This window comes from Cynocephalus volans, chromosome 2 (genome assembly GCF_027409185.1).
Source record: "Cynocephalus volans isolate mCynVol1 chromosome 2, mCynVol1.pri, whole genome shotgun sequence".
In the NCBI taxonomy this organism is placed as follows: domain Eukaryota; kingdom Metazoa; phylum Chordata; class Mammalia; order Dermoptera; family Cynocephalidae; genus Cynocephalus; species Cynocephalus volans.
Genome location: NC_084461.1, coordinates 204,706,298 through 204,723,163, shown reverse-complemented (window position 1 = coordinate 204,723,163; position 16,866 = coordinate 204,706,298). Strand labels below are relative to the sequence as shown.

At 44.0% G+C, this 16,866-nt stretch overlaps 1 protein-coding gene across 2 annotated transcripts in view; it reads right to left on the bottom strand.

The window, feature by feature from the left end:
* RNF185 (ring finger protein 185) overlaps positions 1–4,631 on the bottom strand; it is a 33,490-nt gene extending 28,859 nt beyond the window's left edge. Inside the window, exon 1 of one of the 2 annotated variants that reach the window (XM_063087447.1) lies at positions 4,537–4,631. The gene's annotated coding sequence lies outside the window, so the exon portion shown is untranslated. The other variant, XM_063087448.1, reaches the window with a different exon arrangement.
* Between the last annotated feature and the right edge of the window lie 12,235 nt (positions 4,632–16,866).

The window sequence follows — 16,866 nt, the reverse complement described above, 5'->3', positions numbered from 1 at the left end:
CATTAACATTAAAATGTGAATAGGAGAAAGCAAGATATAGAACTGTGTACAGTGAATTATTACAATCATTAAAAATGTACCAGGTGGTGGCGGTGGCAAGAAAACAAGGAGGAAATAAAGCAACTGTAACAAAGGCACTTTTTAGATACTAGATCTAAGGATGACTGGGGTGGGAGAGCGGGAGGCTTTTCTGTATTTTCCAAAATGTCTAAAATGAACATATATTACTTTCACAATTTAAATTACTGCAGTTTTTGTCTGTTCGTTTGTTTTGAAGCACATGTTCAAGACGGTCTGGTTACAGCCAAATGCTATGAGATCAAGAGGGGCTGCCCAAGACCATCACCAGTCTCAAGCATTTCTTCTCTACTCCCTGACTGTAACCAGAGAAACACCAAGAGTAGCTCCCAAATAGAAGGATCTCAAGTGGTCTTACTAAGTCTTGGATGATGCTGTAGTTTCTGGACGCAAGCAGTACCCCTTTCACTTGACCACGGACACCCAAACTCTGCATGGTAAGCAGTGGTTTGGGCTGAGCAAAGTTCTGCATGGTCAGTAGTCTCAAATGGACAACTTACTCTGCTTCGCCATGTCCAAATCTAACTACATTCAGATCAGGGAATTACTGGCATTGCCTCAGATTCTACAGTTCTGCTCACTCTGAGTTACTTCAAAGGGCTTCAGGGGATCTGCAAACTGTCTGAATATTTACATTTAAAATTATGCATGATGACAAAAAACCCACTTACAAAATGGGCAAAGGATCTGAACAGACATTTCTCCAAATAAGATATACAGGTGACCAATAAGTACATGAAAAGATGTTCAACATCATCAGTCATTAGGGTACTGCAAGTCAAAACCACAATGAGATACCACTTCACACCCACTAGGATGAATACAATTTTTGAAAATGGGCAATAACAAGTGCTGGTGAGGATGAGGAGAAATTGAACCCCTCATAAATAGTTAGTGGGAATATAAAATGGTGCAGTTGCTTATGGAAAAGTCTGGTGTTTCCTCAAAAAGTTAAACATAGAGTTGCCATATGACCCACCAATTCCACTACTAGGTATGTATACATCCAAGAGAAATGAAAATATGTTCAAACAAAAATTTGTACATAAATGTTCACAGCAGTATTATTCATAATTACCAAAAGGTAGAAACAGCCTAAGTGTCAATCAACAGATGAATAAATTGGTGGATAAACAAAATGTGGTAGATCCCTACAATGAAATATTATTGAGCAATAAAAAGGAATGAAGTACTGAGACATGCTACAACATGAATGAGCCTCGAAAATATTATGCTTAATGAAAGAAGCCAGATACAAAAGGTCACATATTGTATGATTCTATTTATATTAAATAACCAGGCAAATCCAGAGACAGAAAGGAGATTAGTGCTTTCCAGGAGATGGGAAGAGGAGAGAACAGAGAGTGACTACTAATGTGTACAGGGTTTCTTTTGGGGGTAATGAAAATGTTCTAGAATTAGGTAATGGTGATGACTGAACAACCTTGTGAATATATTATAAACCAATGAGTTGTACACTTTAAAATAATGAATTTTACGGTATGTGAATTAAATCTAAAAATACAAATTTGAGAGACATTCTACAAAATAATTGGCCAATTCTCTTCAAACATTTATAGTTATAAATGATCAAAAAAGACTGAGAAACTGTCCCGGATTGGAAGAGACTAAAGAGACTTGACAACTAAATGCAACTAGGATCCTGGACTTGGTCCTGGGACAGAAAAAGGACATAGTGGTACAAAAGGCAAAATTTAAACAAACTCTATAGATCAGTTAGTAATACTGTATCATTGTTAAATTTCTTGTTTAGATAATTTTAATATAGTTATGTAAAGTGCTAACATTAGGGGAAGTTAGGTGAAAGGTAAACAAAATTCATTGATTATTTTTGCAAGTTTTTTGTAAGTCTAAAATTACTTTAAAATAAAAAGTTAGAAAAGTGTACATGATGCAAGTCAGGGGGTGGCAAATTTCTTCTGTAAAGGGCCATATAGTAAATACTTTAGACTTTGTGGACCACGGTCTTTGTGGCAACTACTTAGCTCTACTGTTGTACCATTAAAGCAGCCAAAGACAATATGTAATAAGTGGGTGTGGCTGAAATGAACACTGAAATTTGACTTTCCTATAACTGACACATGTCATGAAATGTTATTCTTCTTTTGATTTATTCTCCACCATTTAAAAATGTAAAAGCCATTCTTAGCCCACAGGCCATGCAAAAACAAGCAGCAGGGCCAGATTTGGTTCACAGGCTTTAGTATGCAGACCTCTGCTCTAGGTCAGAATTTGCCAATGTGTGCTTCAATTAAAAAAAAAAAGGTTTCACATCAAACAAGTTTGGTAACACTAGATTAAACAAGTGACACAAGTTATTTTCCTTATAAAGCACATTTCTTCATTGCAGGACTTCACAGTGCCTTTAATACACAGAGAAGCTCCAAGAAAGGATAATGATATGTAGCTTTTCCCAAACTTATTTTTACCATCGAACACTTTTTCAGAGGCATCTTTCAGACCAGTGGCCTGAAGAACACACTTATGAAAACACCAATTCAGGTACTCCTTCAGGAAATTTTCAGACTGAGAAGTTTTAAAAACTTGAAGTTAAGATCATTTTACCCAACACTTGGGATACCATCTGAATAAGCTTTTCACTTTAAAAAAAAAAAAAGAATCTAAGGAAACACAAACAAGTAGGGAACACAGGCAGGAAGTTTTAGCTCAACCCAAACCTTTTGGGGCGGGGAGGGGAGGTAGTCAGCAGAATCGGGTCAAAATATGGACTCTCTGCTCCACAAGACAACATAAGCATTCCTATGCATTCTAACAGGTGTTGAAAAAGTGATCTACTTAGAGTTTTGTAAAGCATAAAATAAGGAAATTTGATGTTTGATTAGAAAACTTAGAGATATGCTAGAAGCATCATCTGCGAACTACATGTAAGTGAGGATGAACTCGCAAGGCAAGTCCATAAGAGTACTGGTTTTATACGCTGGATGGAAAGCTAGCCTACAGACTGCAAAAATTCTCTCACATCTATCTACACATTGCTGGAGAAGATTAAAGAGGGATTTACGTCCCAGGGAGGAGAAGGCTGGCCTGAACAAGGGGCCCCTCGAAATGAGATTCCTCAATTCTTTGCTCCAAAGAGTTCACTAGCTGCTCCTGGTCAAATACAAAGTCTTCAGAGGTGTTTCCAAGTTGTTCTAAGAAAATAAGCTCTTAACCAATGGGGTGAGACCCTGTTTACTTATTCATGCAACAAATATTTAAGGTGCTTCTATCAGATACTGGGTTATTCCAAAGTCCTTGGAAAGAAGGATGGTTCATAGGACAACCAGGAAGAGATTACATAAAATCAGACATGTTGGCCTTACTTACAGGAGACGTAGGCTGGGGGGATGGAGGTGTCAAGAAAAGAGAACAGAAAAAAGAAAAGTCACATTTACTTTGAGGGTGGAGTCAGCATCAGATTCAAAATAACTATTTAGAATCAGAGACTTTCGAATTGGAAAGGACCTCCATCTACTACCTGTATACCTCCTTCGACCGGGAGGCTATCCATTCCATCGCTGGTCATCTCTGACGAGTCTTCCCTTAAGTAAAAACTTGTCTTCCTGTAGAATCCACCTATTAGTCTTAGTTCTGCCTCTTTCAGCCCCAAAGATGAAGTGGAAGCCCTCTTCGCCATACCAATTTTTTCAGTTTTTAAGCACAGTTCTCTTCCAGTGCTCACTTTTCTGGGCTAAACATGCCATTTCCTCCAAAGTTCCTGAACTGGCTGCAGCTGCCTCTAAGCGAAGAATGAACGTCTAGTATTCACAGCAGGAAGGCACTTAAGATCAATGAGCTTCAAACATCAGTATGTATAGGACCCTCAAGGCATACTTCAAAACGCAGCTTTCCAGGTTCCTACCCAGATTCTAAACATGTCTTATTTGAGTTTCACACTGTAAAGCCGGCATTCCAGGGGATTTCAAAGCAGATGGCGTGAGAACCATACTGAGAAACACTGCCCCGTTTTACAAATGAGGTCCAGCACAGGGAAGGGATTTGACCCAGAACGCACAACTGTCTGTCGATAGTGAAAAGTGTCGAACCCAGTTCTCTTACTCTCAGCCCAACTCTGCTCACCACGCTCGGCCTCGGCCTCTCCACTGGGGGCAAACTCGTTAAATACACTCGCACAAAAGAGAGGCGGCCCCGCACAGGGGACAGAACGGGCGTCAGGGTGAACTCTGATTGGAAAGGAGAGCTCGTGGGAGCCCTTCCCTTTCTCAAGGCCTCAGTTTACTCAATCTGTAATCATGGGACGGAAGAACACAATGTCTGCCGACCTCTGTTCTGGGCAGGAGGGCCCGGGGCAGGGTCGAGCTTGTCTCTGGGCCCCTGGGCTCAGGTGTCGCAGCCCGTGAGCCCCAGGAAGGCGGAACAGGATCTCCCGCCCCCCAACACTGACTGCCGCTGCCACCTTCCTAGCCCCTCACGTACCTGCCTCCGAGCAGCTAACGCGGCCGAGGCCGTCCCAGTCTATCGGTCTGTCGGCCAGTCCTACTGTCCCGTCAGCCTCTTGGGCCGGACCTTCGACCCCTCCTACGCGGGCTCCGTGTCACCTGACACGGAGCCGCCCCTATAGGAGGGACTTCCGGCCCCAACCGGAAGAGGCTTGTCCTCTGCACTGTTTTCCGGCCCACGCCCGGGGCTCTAAGGTTCCGCCTGCGGGCAGGAAGTTGAGGAACACATCACTATTTAGCAGCTTTTCAAAGAGCCGGGGATTAGGGCGCCTGGAAGAAAATGCGGATTCCGGAAAGTACCATATAAGCTGGGAACACCTTGTTCACCGGAATGTAAGGATAATGGTGGTAATGATGGGAACGTGTCAAAGGACACAGGCGCTAACTTGAGATACCCACTTTCAGCATCAAAATACATAATGATAGTAATAGAGTGCAATTAAATGAGTAAAATAGTAATCCATGGGTCTTTACTGACATAAATAAAGTGAATAAATAAATGAGAAGGGAGACACTTAGTAAAATGTCAATTAATAAACACGATGAGGTTAGAAAATCAATAATAAATGGTTAAACTAGAGAAACAGGTTAAACATCAGTAAAAGTGTCTCGCACAAATTACTTATTGATCATAAAAGGAAAATAGTAATTTTACAGAGATGTAACCTAGCAGAACAAGAGAATCAAAGTGATCAAAGTTGGCATCACCAATAATGGGTCTAGTACAGATCATGTGCCTCCTGATAAGATGCACTGAGAAGGACACAACATCTCTTCTGTGGTTTCTGTCAAAAATGTGTAGCCCAAATCTCATGAGGAAGCGTCAGATAAACCCAAATCGAGGGACACTACAAAATAACTGTCAGTTTCATGAAAAACAGAAGAGAGCTGAGGAAATGTTCCAGTTTAAAGGAAACTAAAGAGGCGTGACAACAAAATGTGGTGTGTGATTCTAAATTGGATCGTGGACTGGGATGGTGGTGGTGGTGGTGGTGATGGAATAGCTGTAATTGACATATTGAGACAGGTAATAAAATTGAATATGGATTGTAGATTAGCTGTTAATACAAATTGTATCAAATTGCTTACTAATAGATGGTGGAGCAGCAATTTGGACCCAGGCAATCTTCTCTGGAGATCTTGACAGCCATGTTCATTGTTGCACTTATTCAACAAACATTTATGAAGTACCTACAATTGTCCCAGGGACTGTTATGGGTTGGACCTGAGTAAGGTGTAAACATAGTAGATGAAATAAACTCAGAGATGAAATTCTTAGTCTGACAGCGTCTTCTCAGGTTACTGTGAACAGAAAGTGACACGGGAGATGTTTCCAGTTACACAAACCTGGATTTGAGTCTAGGCTATGAGAAAAAGAGAAACAGCCCCTGACTTCAAGGAGGTGGCCTGGCACTCACAAATAGACCTTAGTGTTCTCCTGTTGAACATAAAACTTTCACGGAACATGAACATCAATCAAGGACACTCTAATCATGCCCAAACCCAGACAAAACATGAGCAAAAGATTGTCCAAACCACAAAAATGGCCATACATTTCCCTTTCCTGGCTCATATAGAAATTACAGCTTTAGCCTCAGTCTACTCTTCCCTCTTTCTAGGTAAGATATATCAAGATCCCACTCATAGACACATCCAATCAAAGCCCCTCTTCCATAAACCCTCCCCCAAATCATCTAACGCAAGCCCAAACAAGTCCTATACATCCTTTCTCACACTGTTACTGAGACGCCCCATTGTTCCTCATGGGTCACATCCCCACCCCCTCCACCCCCAACAAGTGATAAGCCCAACTTGTTTAACCACAGGTGTGCTCTGATTTATTCCTACCTCAGAAAGTTGTGTGAGCATACTTGGAACAGGCTCAGCACAGAGTGAGCTTTCAAAATACTTTTAAAAAGATTCCTGCTTGAGCTGCTACATCCTCTGAAAAAGTCATAGAGAATCATCATTATTAAAAGATATTGAAAAAAAAGTCTGAAAAGATATCGAAGCCATCGGCTACAACTAAGATTAACTTATTATATTCCACCCTGCTCTTTTTATTGGATTCATAAGGCAGACTAAAAGAAGAGTTCAACTTTTCCTTGGTTAGAAATGAGGTCATTCTCATGGTCTTTTCTGAAAAGCAATAACCACATTCCTGAAACTTTAATATTAGGGAACCAGCACTGTTTATTTCTTCATGTTCTTGTTATTACAAACTTTCCCAAGAAATAACAGAATTGGAACTACCAAACTTAGAAGCACTTCAGCTTCAAAAATATGTCAAGTAATATCTTCTCTGCTTTCACGCACTAAGGTACTTATAGACCCTGGTAGCTCTGTTGGCGATGTTGGCATTTATCCTGCTAGGACACAACATAGATTTAATATTATTTGATGCCTACAACAAATTGTGCCGAATAGAAAAATGTTCATTCCGGTGGGGAAGAATTAAAAATATAGATTTCTCCCTCTGCTTGCTTTGGACGTCTCAAGAATTCTCATTTTAATAGCCCTAACATTCCTCCTGCCTTTCTCTCCCCTTGCTCCTCTAATAATTAATAATAATAATAATAGCAACTAATATTTATTGAATGTTTATAATGTGCCACACACTGTGCTAAGACCTTTACGTAATTTAATCCTCACCCTAGCATTGTGAGGAAAGTATTATTACAGATGAGGAGCTAGAGGACCAAAGAAGTTAAGCGACATGCCTGTATTAGTCCATTTCTGTTGCTTATAACAAAATACACAGAACTGGGTGATTTATTAGAAAACAAAATTTATTGCTTACAGTTTCTGAGGCTGGGAAGTCCAAAGTCCAGGGAACACACCTGGTGAGGGTCTTGGTGGTGGCAACAGTGACCCAGGGGTCTCACATTGCAAGACAGTGAAAGCAGAGACAGCAGAGAAAGAGAGAGAGAGAGAGAGAGAGAGAGAGAGAGGGACAGATTCTCCTCTTTCTTCTTTTAAAGCCCTGAGAACCATGCCCCTAACCACCATTTTTAATCTATTCATTACTATATGGTCCTATTTTTTTTTTTTAAATGACTGGTAAGGGGATCTTAACCCTTGACTTGGTGTTGTCAGCACCATGCTCTCCCATGAGAGCTAACCAGCCATCCCTATATAGGGATCCAAACCCGTGGCCTGGTGTTATCAGCACCACACTCTCCCAAGTGAGCCACGGGCTGGCCCTAAGGCTCCAACTTTCAATTACCATAATAGGATTTCTCACCCTCTTAACAGTCACAGTGGGGATTAAACTTCCAATATATGAAACTTGGGGACATAATCCAAGCTTCAGTGAGTCTTGGGGGGACATAATTCAATACACTACGATGCCCAAGACCACACAGCTGGTAAGAATCAGGCTCAAAATTGATATCTGCCTACAAAACCTGCTCCTGTTGAAATGGTGCTTTGCATCCCTGTCATACAGAGTGGGTTAGTAGAGGGATGGAGGGAGGGGGTGGGTCTAGAAAGGAAGGAAAGGACTGCGACAGTGAGGGGTAGGAGCCCATGCAGAGGCATTCAGACCCTCTCCAGGGGGCAGAGGGGAGCGATAGAGATTAGGAGCACAAGACAAATGGCCATTACAAGATGCGAGGCCATCGTAGAGCCTTGGGGAGCAGGGGCCTGAGCCAAGGGATTTGGGGACCAAGAGGGTTGAAGAGTGGAAAAGGGCAGGTTATAGAGTGGGAGAAAAGTGTGATTAAGGGCCTTAGGTCTCAGGTGTTTTCCTGCCAGGTGGGGAGAGGCAAGGAGTCTGGGGGACATGGTCTATTTGATCTTTTAGGACTCACAGGCCCCTGCCCTTCTCTGGGCCTCTGTTTTATCATCTGTTCATTGCAGGGAGAGAGGATTCCAGCATCCCAGGAACCACTCAACTCTGGTAGGGGGTGAGGAGGTAGCATCACTTTCTCCAGTCTCCTTACCTGGTATGGGGCCTGTCCCCCACCCCTATCCCACGTTACTCTTCATGGGTACAGTAGGCTCAGAGAGGAAGACTATGTGTGCAGATGGGAGTGAGAATAAGCAAGAGAAAGCACACCCAATTCTCCTCAACCCCAACCCTTCCACAGAGGAGGAGGTTAGAAGCATGGCCTCACTCATCACTGGATCTGGGGCAAATGGGCAAATCCTGGCTGTGTGCCCTCAGACACATCACCTAAGCCCTGAAATTCACATTTAGCCTCAGGCTCCTCTCATTCTCTGTGTGTGGGTCTTAGGGTCAAGCTGCATCCCTGCCATCAAGCCCCCCACCCTCCAGGACAGCTCAGGGTCCATTTTTTCTGCCTTCCACTGGGGCCTGGCCCAGGGCTGTGCCCTCATGGTGGTCCTGCTGGTCAGATGCAGTGTGAGCCACCTGATCTTTCAGATTCGGGTCTGGGTAGTATTGTTTGTTTAGGGACATGGCCACCAAGTGGTATCAAGGCCATATTCTGGAATCTTCTGAGAGCTGGGTCAGGAGGACCCTATTCCTGGGAGTTAGGCTGTTCCTAAAGGATTCTGGGATATTCCCAGCAAAGATGAGGCATAGACAAAAGTCAGGAAACAAAGGAAAGGAAAAACTAATGAAGGGGAGTTAAATATGAAAGGGCATAGAGAAATCATGGAGTCCAGTGCCTGGGCAGTGTGGGCAGGTAGGTGGGTACCCATTGAACAGTATATCTCTGCTCTGTACCTCCAGGAGCCCAGGAAAGAAGGAGCAACTGTTTGCTCAGGGCCTACTATGTGCCAGGCATTATAAAATGTATTTTCTTACATTTTTCTCAGTGAATCCTTTTAACAGGTAATTGAGGAATGAATTATTGGCCATTTTACAGAGGAGGAAACTGAAGCTCAGAGAAATATGGCCAAGGTCACACAGCAAGGAAGTGGCCAAGGTCACACAGCAAGGAAGTGGCCAAGGTCACACAGCAAGAAAGTGGAGCCAGATTCAGCTGCCAAGTCCTGGAAGATGAGCTAAAAGTAGGGTTGCCAGATAAAACACAAGATTCCCAGCTAAATGTGAATTTCATATAAACAGATAATTTTTTAGTATAGGTGTGTTCCAAATATCACCATGGATATACTTACACTAAAAATTATTCATTATCTGAAATTCAAAATTAACTCAGTGACTTTTATATTTTGCTAAATCTGGCAATTGTAGCAGAAGGAATGCCCACAGCCTTGACAGCATGAATGAGCAGAGCCTAGGATTGTGGGATCCAGAAGGAAAGTGTGTGTGACATTGTGACCCCCTCTTCCCCACCAGGGCTCAAGAAGGAGGCCTAGGCACCAGCACCAGGCCACCAGGGGAAAGCCAAGATCTACACACCTCCCTGACAGGTAACTGCAAACTTTCCAGGGGCCTATGGATGATGAAGACTTAAAGGAACAAAGGCCCTCAGACTCTCAGCCTTCCCCAGCCCTGCAAGCTGTCTATTTACCTTTCCCATTCCAGGAAATTGCCCCTCCCTTTGTCTATCCAGGTTCAGACCAGAAACCTGGGAATCACTCTTTTTTTCCCCCAAGATTAGATATAATTTGCATGCAAAAAAGAACAAAGTCTTAAGTGTCCAACCCTGTGAATTTTTACATAAGTACACACCCGTGTAACCACTATACAGATCAAGACATAGAGCTGTGCTGTCCAATAGTGGCCTTTAGTGGCACATGGCTCCAAATGTGGAATCCGAATTGAAATGCGCAGTAAGTATAAAATACACACAGGATTTCAAAGACTTAGTATAAAAACAAGGATGTAAAATAGCTTGCTAATAATTTTTAAATATTGATTACATGTTGAAAAGATATTTTACACATTGGAATACATAAATATATTATTAAAATTAATTTCACCTCTTTCTTTTACTTTTTAAACTATGGCTAGAAAATTTTTAATTACATTCGTGGCTTGCATTAGAGTTCTATTGTTTAGTGCTGTTGTAGACATAGTTTGATTTGTTTATCTTTAAAACAGGTACTTAGAGAGGTGGAATCATTGGCTGATGGGCACGCTCACCATCCAACCATGACAGAATGGGATGGCAAATCAGGTCACTTTGAACCCTGAGCCGTGTCTACCCACAATGCTCCCCTAAGCCCCCTGGCCTGACCTTTCACCTCTTCGAGGACCATATTTTCTCTTGAGACTTCAACCAATCCTCAGCGGGGATCTAAAATGCTCACCCATCCTGGTGTGGGGACATGGGGGTGGGGATGGGGATTCCTGGAAGGAATGACTAAGCCAACATCTGAAGGATGAATAGAAACAAGCCAGGTGAAGGAGGGGGAAGAGTGTTTTTTTAGGCAAAGGGAACAGCATGAGCAAAGGCCTTGAGAGAGCCTGGTAACTGAGGATGTTTTGTAGCTCTGTGTGGTTGGTGTGGAGAAGTGGGGAGTGGGTGAGGTCAGCCAGGCTCAGATCCTGCAGAGCCTGCCAGGCTTCAGCTTGAGGGCCAGGGGGGTCAGGAGACAGATTTAGATAGGGGAGGAACCTGGCCAAATTTGCATTTTAGAAAGATCAGGCCTGCTGCTGTTTGAAGAACCCCTATTCTAAGAGAGAAAACTGAGAGCCAGAGAAGCAAAGGGCTTGTTCCGGGTCCTATAACAAGTCAGAGGGTAGACCCTGGACAAGGAAGACTATGGACAAGGCACAAAGGATAAGAAAGGGGCAAAATAACCTTTTTGGGGGGTGATTCTCAAGGAGGTGCTGGCACTGAGTGTCCAGTAGGTGGCAGCAAAGGCTGGACCAAACTCCAGGGGCTTCCCACAAGCCTTCCTGTTCCTAACTCCCTAGTCTTGGCATGAGGGGGCTGCTCTCCAGGCAGTCTTGTCCAGCCCCCAGAACAGCAAGGAGAGCCCTGGATGTCAGGAAGCTCAAAGCTCGGAGACTGGTCATAGCTCCAAATCCCCTCTGCCGTTGACCTTGTGCAAATTCACAGATGAAACTGTGCTTCATAACCTGAGTTCTTGGATGTAGAAACGGGAGAGTTACTATTTAGGCTACTAGAGGCCAGATTCTGTAGTCATTCTTCTCTCTGAGCCTTTTGAGTCTTCTTTTATGCTTCCCACCCTCTTCATTCTGATGAGTGAGTTAGTCCCCCAGGGCCTCTGAGGGCCTGAGAAGAAGTGGATGTAATCTAAGATATCTGAGTTAGAATGAACATAAACAGTCCAGGTTAAACCTCAGCCAAGGAGCCTGTGTAGAATGAAAGAATAGCTAAGTAGCAGAGCTTTGAGGAAGTCTGTTCTCCTCCCTGTGCCTCCACTGTGAAATGGGGTAACGAATCACTGCCCTGTTCATCTGGGTTACCAGATGTAGCAAATAAAAACACAGGACACCCGGTTAAAATAGAATTTCGGATAGCCAAAAACTAATTGCAGTGTTTGGGGCATACATGTACGTTAAAATTATTCATTGTTTTCTAATACTCAAATTTAACTGGGCATCTCTATTTTATCTGGCAACCCTACCACCGTGGTGTGGTGGGACTGTAAATGTCAAGTGTCATCTGAACAGGAGGGATGTGGATCTCGCACTCAGCCTCATTCTGTATCATACCACAAGACAATTTGTGGCCCCGATGTTGTACAGCTAGACAGTGGTCTCAGGGCCCATTCTTCCCCTTGTTCCTAATGGGTTTCCCTACAGTTCCTGGTTTACTGTGAAGTTTTCGCCTCAGTGAGTTCCTTTCCCCTCCTCTGAGCCTCACTACACCCGTGGGAAGTAAGAAAGGTAGAAATGATGGTCCCAATCAGTAGAATATATCATGGGGATTCAGCAAAAGTAAGAGACTTGTCCAAGGCTTCCCAGTGAGGGGAAGTGGAGCCAGGGATTAACCCCAGGCTATGGGTTTAATACCTGGGATTCTTAGGGCCCCACTAGCAGGCTGGAGTCATCTGAGGAAATGGAAGGAGCCCACGTTCTGCAGCCTGGGGAACGGTATTAAGTCAGTCACATTGTCATCTGGCCTGGCTCCTGCCCTAAAGTTCCCTCCTTAAATGAAGATCCCATTTGTCAAAGGCTACTGTCTGTCAGTCACTACCCTCATATTAAGTTTACTTACACTCATATTAATCTCATGCCGTACTATCTCCACTTTCCCAGTGAGGCCCAAGAAGCTAAAGAACTTGCCCAAGATCACACAGAAAGCTAGGACTCAAATTCGGGTCTGTCCTTGGCTTACTCCATTCTACCATACTGCTTTCCCTACACCCTGGGGTATTGGATACATTTGAAATTTCTAGATAGAAAATCAATCTAGAAACAATGAAAGTTTGTTTCTCCTTTTCCAAACTTGACAATTTGCATTTCTTTTTCTTGTCTTATTGCATTGGCTGGGACTTTCAGTAGCACTAATAGGCACCCATGATGTGTTCCTTATTTTAATGGAATATTTCTATGTTAGTTATCTACTGCTGTTTAAAAATCCTTAAATTTAGTGTTTCAAAACAAGAAACGTTTATTATCTCACGCAGTTTCTGAAGATTAAGAATTTAAGAGTAGCTTAGTTGAGCGGTTTTGGCTCAGAGTTTATGAGGTTCCAGTAATGATGTCATTCATATTTCTCCAAAAAGGATATACAAATGGCCGATAAGCACATGGAAAGATGCTCAACATTATTAGCCATCAGGGAAATGCAAATAAAAACCACAATGAGATACCACTTCACAATAGAATGGCTATAAAGACAGACAATAACTAAGGTTGGCAAGGATGTGGAGAAATCACTCTCACACACTGATGGTGAGAATGTCAAATGATGCAACTACTTTGGAAATCAGTCTGGCAGTTCATCAAAATGTTAAATATAGAGTTACTATATGACCCAACAATTTCACTTGTAGGCATATACTCAAGAGAAAGAAAATCATGTGTCCACACAAAAAATTGTACATTAATGTTCATAGCAGCCTTATTCATAATAGCCAAGAAGTGAAAACAACTCAAATGTACATCTGCTGATGAACAGATAAACAAAATATGGTATATCCATACAATGGAATATTATCTAGTCATAAAAAGGAATGAAGTACTGATACATGCTACAACACTGATGAATCTTGAAAATATTATGCTAAGAGGTAGAAGCCAATTGCACAAGAGCATATATTGTATGATTCTTTATATATGAAATGTATAGAGTAGGCAACTCTATAGAGACATAAAGTAGATTAGTGGTTACTAGGGGCTACAGGGAGGGAGGAAGGCAGAATGACAGTTACTGGGTGCAGGATTTCTTTTGGGGGATGATGAAAATGTTCTGAAGTTAGATAATGGTGATGGTTGCACAACTATGGACATACTCAAAACCATTGAATTGTATACTTTAAATGAGTGCATGGTATGATATGTGAATTATATCTCAGGAAAGCTGTTACCAAAATAAATAAATAAATAAATAAATAAATAAATAAATAAATAATCAGGTGGGGCTGTACTCACCCAAAGGCTTGACTGGGGTTTAAATGTCTGCTTCCAAGTGGCTTACTCACAAGGCTGTTGACAGGAAGCCTCAGTTCCTCCCTCACAACATGGGCCTCTTGATAGGGCTGCTTGAGTGTCCTCACAACATGGCAGCCAGCTTCCCCAGAGCGAGTGATCTAAGAGCAAGACGAAGGCACAATGACATTTATGACTTAGTCTCAGAAGTTACATCACTTCCACCACACTGTATTTGTTAGAAGCAAGTCACTAAGTATAGCCCATACTTAAGGGAGGGGAATTCAGCTCCACCATTTGAAGGAAGGAGTATAAAAGAATTTGTGCACATCTTTTCAAACCTCCACAGCTTCTAACGCTGCTCAGTAAGGGAGAATGGTTTCTGTAGTCTCTCTGACTCTCTTCTCTCCCTCTCTTCTATTCTAGTTTAGTAAGCTCTTGAATGGAATCTAATGTGTTTCTTCCCATCTACTGAGACGTTTAGTTTTAGACACAAGTTGGGTCTCATGCTTTATTCCCTCAGACCCAGGGATGGGTTTAGTTGATGCCTGGTGTTCTAGGGGCTGAACTCCTACCTGGAAATCTTACAGGTATGGTCCTGTGCTCATAAATTCCTACTCCATAGCTTTGGGATCTCCTGGAAGAAGATTGCTTTCTGGGCTTCCTTCCCAGATGCCAGACTCTGTCTCACTGGGTTTTCTGTCTTGGTCAGCAGTGGTGGCTGCCCCAGCCAAATGGGTGGGTAAGCTCCCAGATGGGGCAGCCATCAGCTACGAGAGAGTGGTTAGCTGACAGCCTCCAGCTGCAGGACCTTCAGGGTCTGAAGCAGCATTGGAGCAGAGGACGCTGTGTTCCTGGGAAGCCCCCAGTCAATGACTGGGCATGGCTGGGGCACTAAGACCTGGCCATGTCTGCCCAGTTTAGACTCCTCTTTGGGCAGTCTTTGCACCAGAGATCTCTGTTGGCTGGCTGAGACTTTCTCAGAGTGGCACAGAAATGTGAGGGTCTTATTATCTAATGCTCCTTCCCTTCCCTCTCTTGCCGTAGATGTCAGACCTGAAGCATCATATGAAGGCTTTCCCTGCCCTGTTCTGCTCCCTCCACCTTTATCTTTCATAGACCTTTCCTTCAGTAAATGTCTTGTACTTCTAACTCCATCTTAGCAGCAGTTTCCTGAAAGACCCAATTGACATCCAGGCCCTGTCCCCTCTTTGGCTGGCTGCAGACCTGTTTCCCCCCAGGGAAACTCATTCCCCTTTTTCGAGCATGCTCTGTCCCTCCTTCCTGCCTCTCTCAAAAGCTTGCTCTGACCAGGGTCTTGACCTGTGCCTGGCACATAGTAGACTCAGTAACAATTTGTTTTTGAATGAACACAGAATGCTCTGGAGCTAGGCACTGCCCGCCCCATTCTCCTGGCACAGAGAGCTGCAGAGAGCCCTCTGGATAAGGCTGGGAGTCCCAGCTCCAATGGACAGCAGGAGGGCACCCTTCAGGCCAGTGGGGAGGAAGACTTTGAGGTGGGGAGGCTGTGGGGGAGCCAAGAGTCTCCAAGACCCTGGGGAGACCCTCCCCTCATGCCAGGGGAAGTCAGACCTGGCTTCTAGGTGACTCCCAGCAAGTCACTCTCTTGTTGGGCTTCACTCCATCCATCTAGACTGTGGGATGAGGAGCCCCTCCCTGCCTATCTCCCCAGGGAGGGGCAGGGACTGTGAGCCTCCGATGAGGTCATGGTTGGGAAAATGTGTATTGGAAAGGGCAGGGCACAACACTGAGTGCCCTCTGTGGTCCTGGGGAAAAGCAGACAGAGAAAGGAGGAAGTGAGAAGAATTATGAGAGAGGTGGAAACACAAAAAGAGAGACAGAGGGAGTCACACACCACACACACACACACACACCAAAGACAGAGGAAAAAACAAAAAAGAAGGGAATGAGAGATATAGAAGAGAGAAAGAGAGGGAAAAAAGGGAGGAGAGAAACCAAAAGACACAGAGAAATAGAGGCAGAGAATAACGCAGAGGGGAGAAATGAGGGGGAGAGAGACAGAAATTAAGAAAGAAATGGAAAAAAGAGGGCAAGAGCAGAGGGAGAGAAGCACAGAGAGATAATCAAACAGATGGAAGGGCAGAAAAATAAGAAAGAAGAATAGAGAGGGAGGCAGAGAAGAGAGACAGAGAGAGAGAATGAAATAGGGAAAGCAGTGAAAACCTCTAAAGATAGACAGAGGAGAGAGAGAGACAGAGAAAAATGGAAAGAGGAAATGAGACGGAGAGTTAGAGTCAGAGAGACAGACAGAAAAATGTCGACCGATAGGGGTGGAGGAGACAGAAAGAAATGGTAAGAATCACAGCCAGAGAGAGAAAGAGACCAAGAGACAGGGAGGGGAGAGAGAGAAGCCGGGAGGGGAGAGAGAGAAGCCAGGAGGGGACACAGAGTGCTGGGGACTGATGGAAAGAGACAGAGACAGACAATCAGATGGGGGAAGGAGGGAACACATCCTCCCAGAGACCCTTGTCCCTCACTCCCCACTGGCATCCACCACGTCCCCTGCCCCACCCCGACAGGTGGGGACCCAGAGAAAAGCCTCAGGCCCCCTCCCATCTGCAAGGCCCAGCCTGTCCTGTCCTCCTGGTTTGGCCCCCTCCTTCCTCTGCCCTGAGGTCTCTGATGGGCACCCGGGTGGGAGGAAGGGTGCTAAGCCTGTCCTGTAGGCTACCTCATGTGGCCATCTGGGCGGAGTCAGGATGGAAAGCCCAAGTGACACCCTCCCTTGAGGCCTAGGCAGGCCCCAACCTGCCTCCCTTTGGGGCCCAGACAGGAAGAGACCTCAAAGTTCAGGTCCACTGTACTTCTCACTGTACAGGGGAG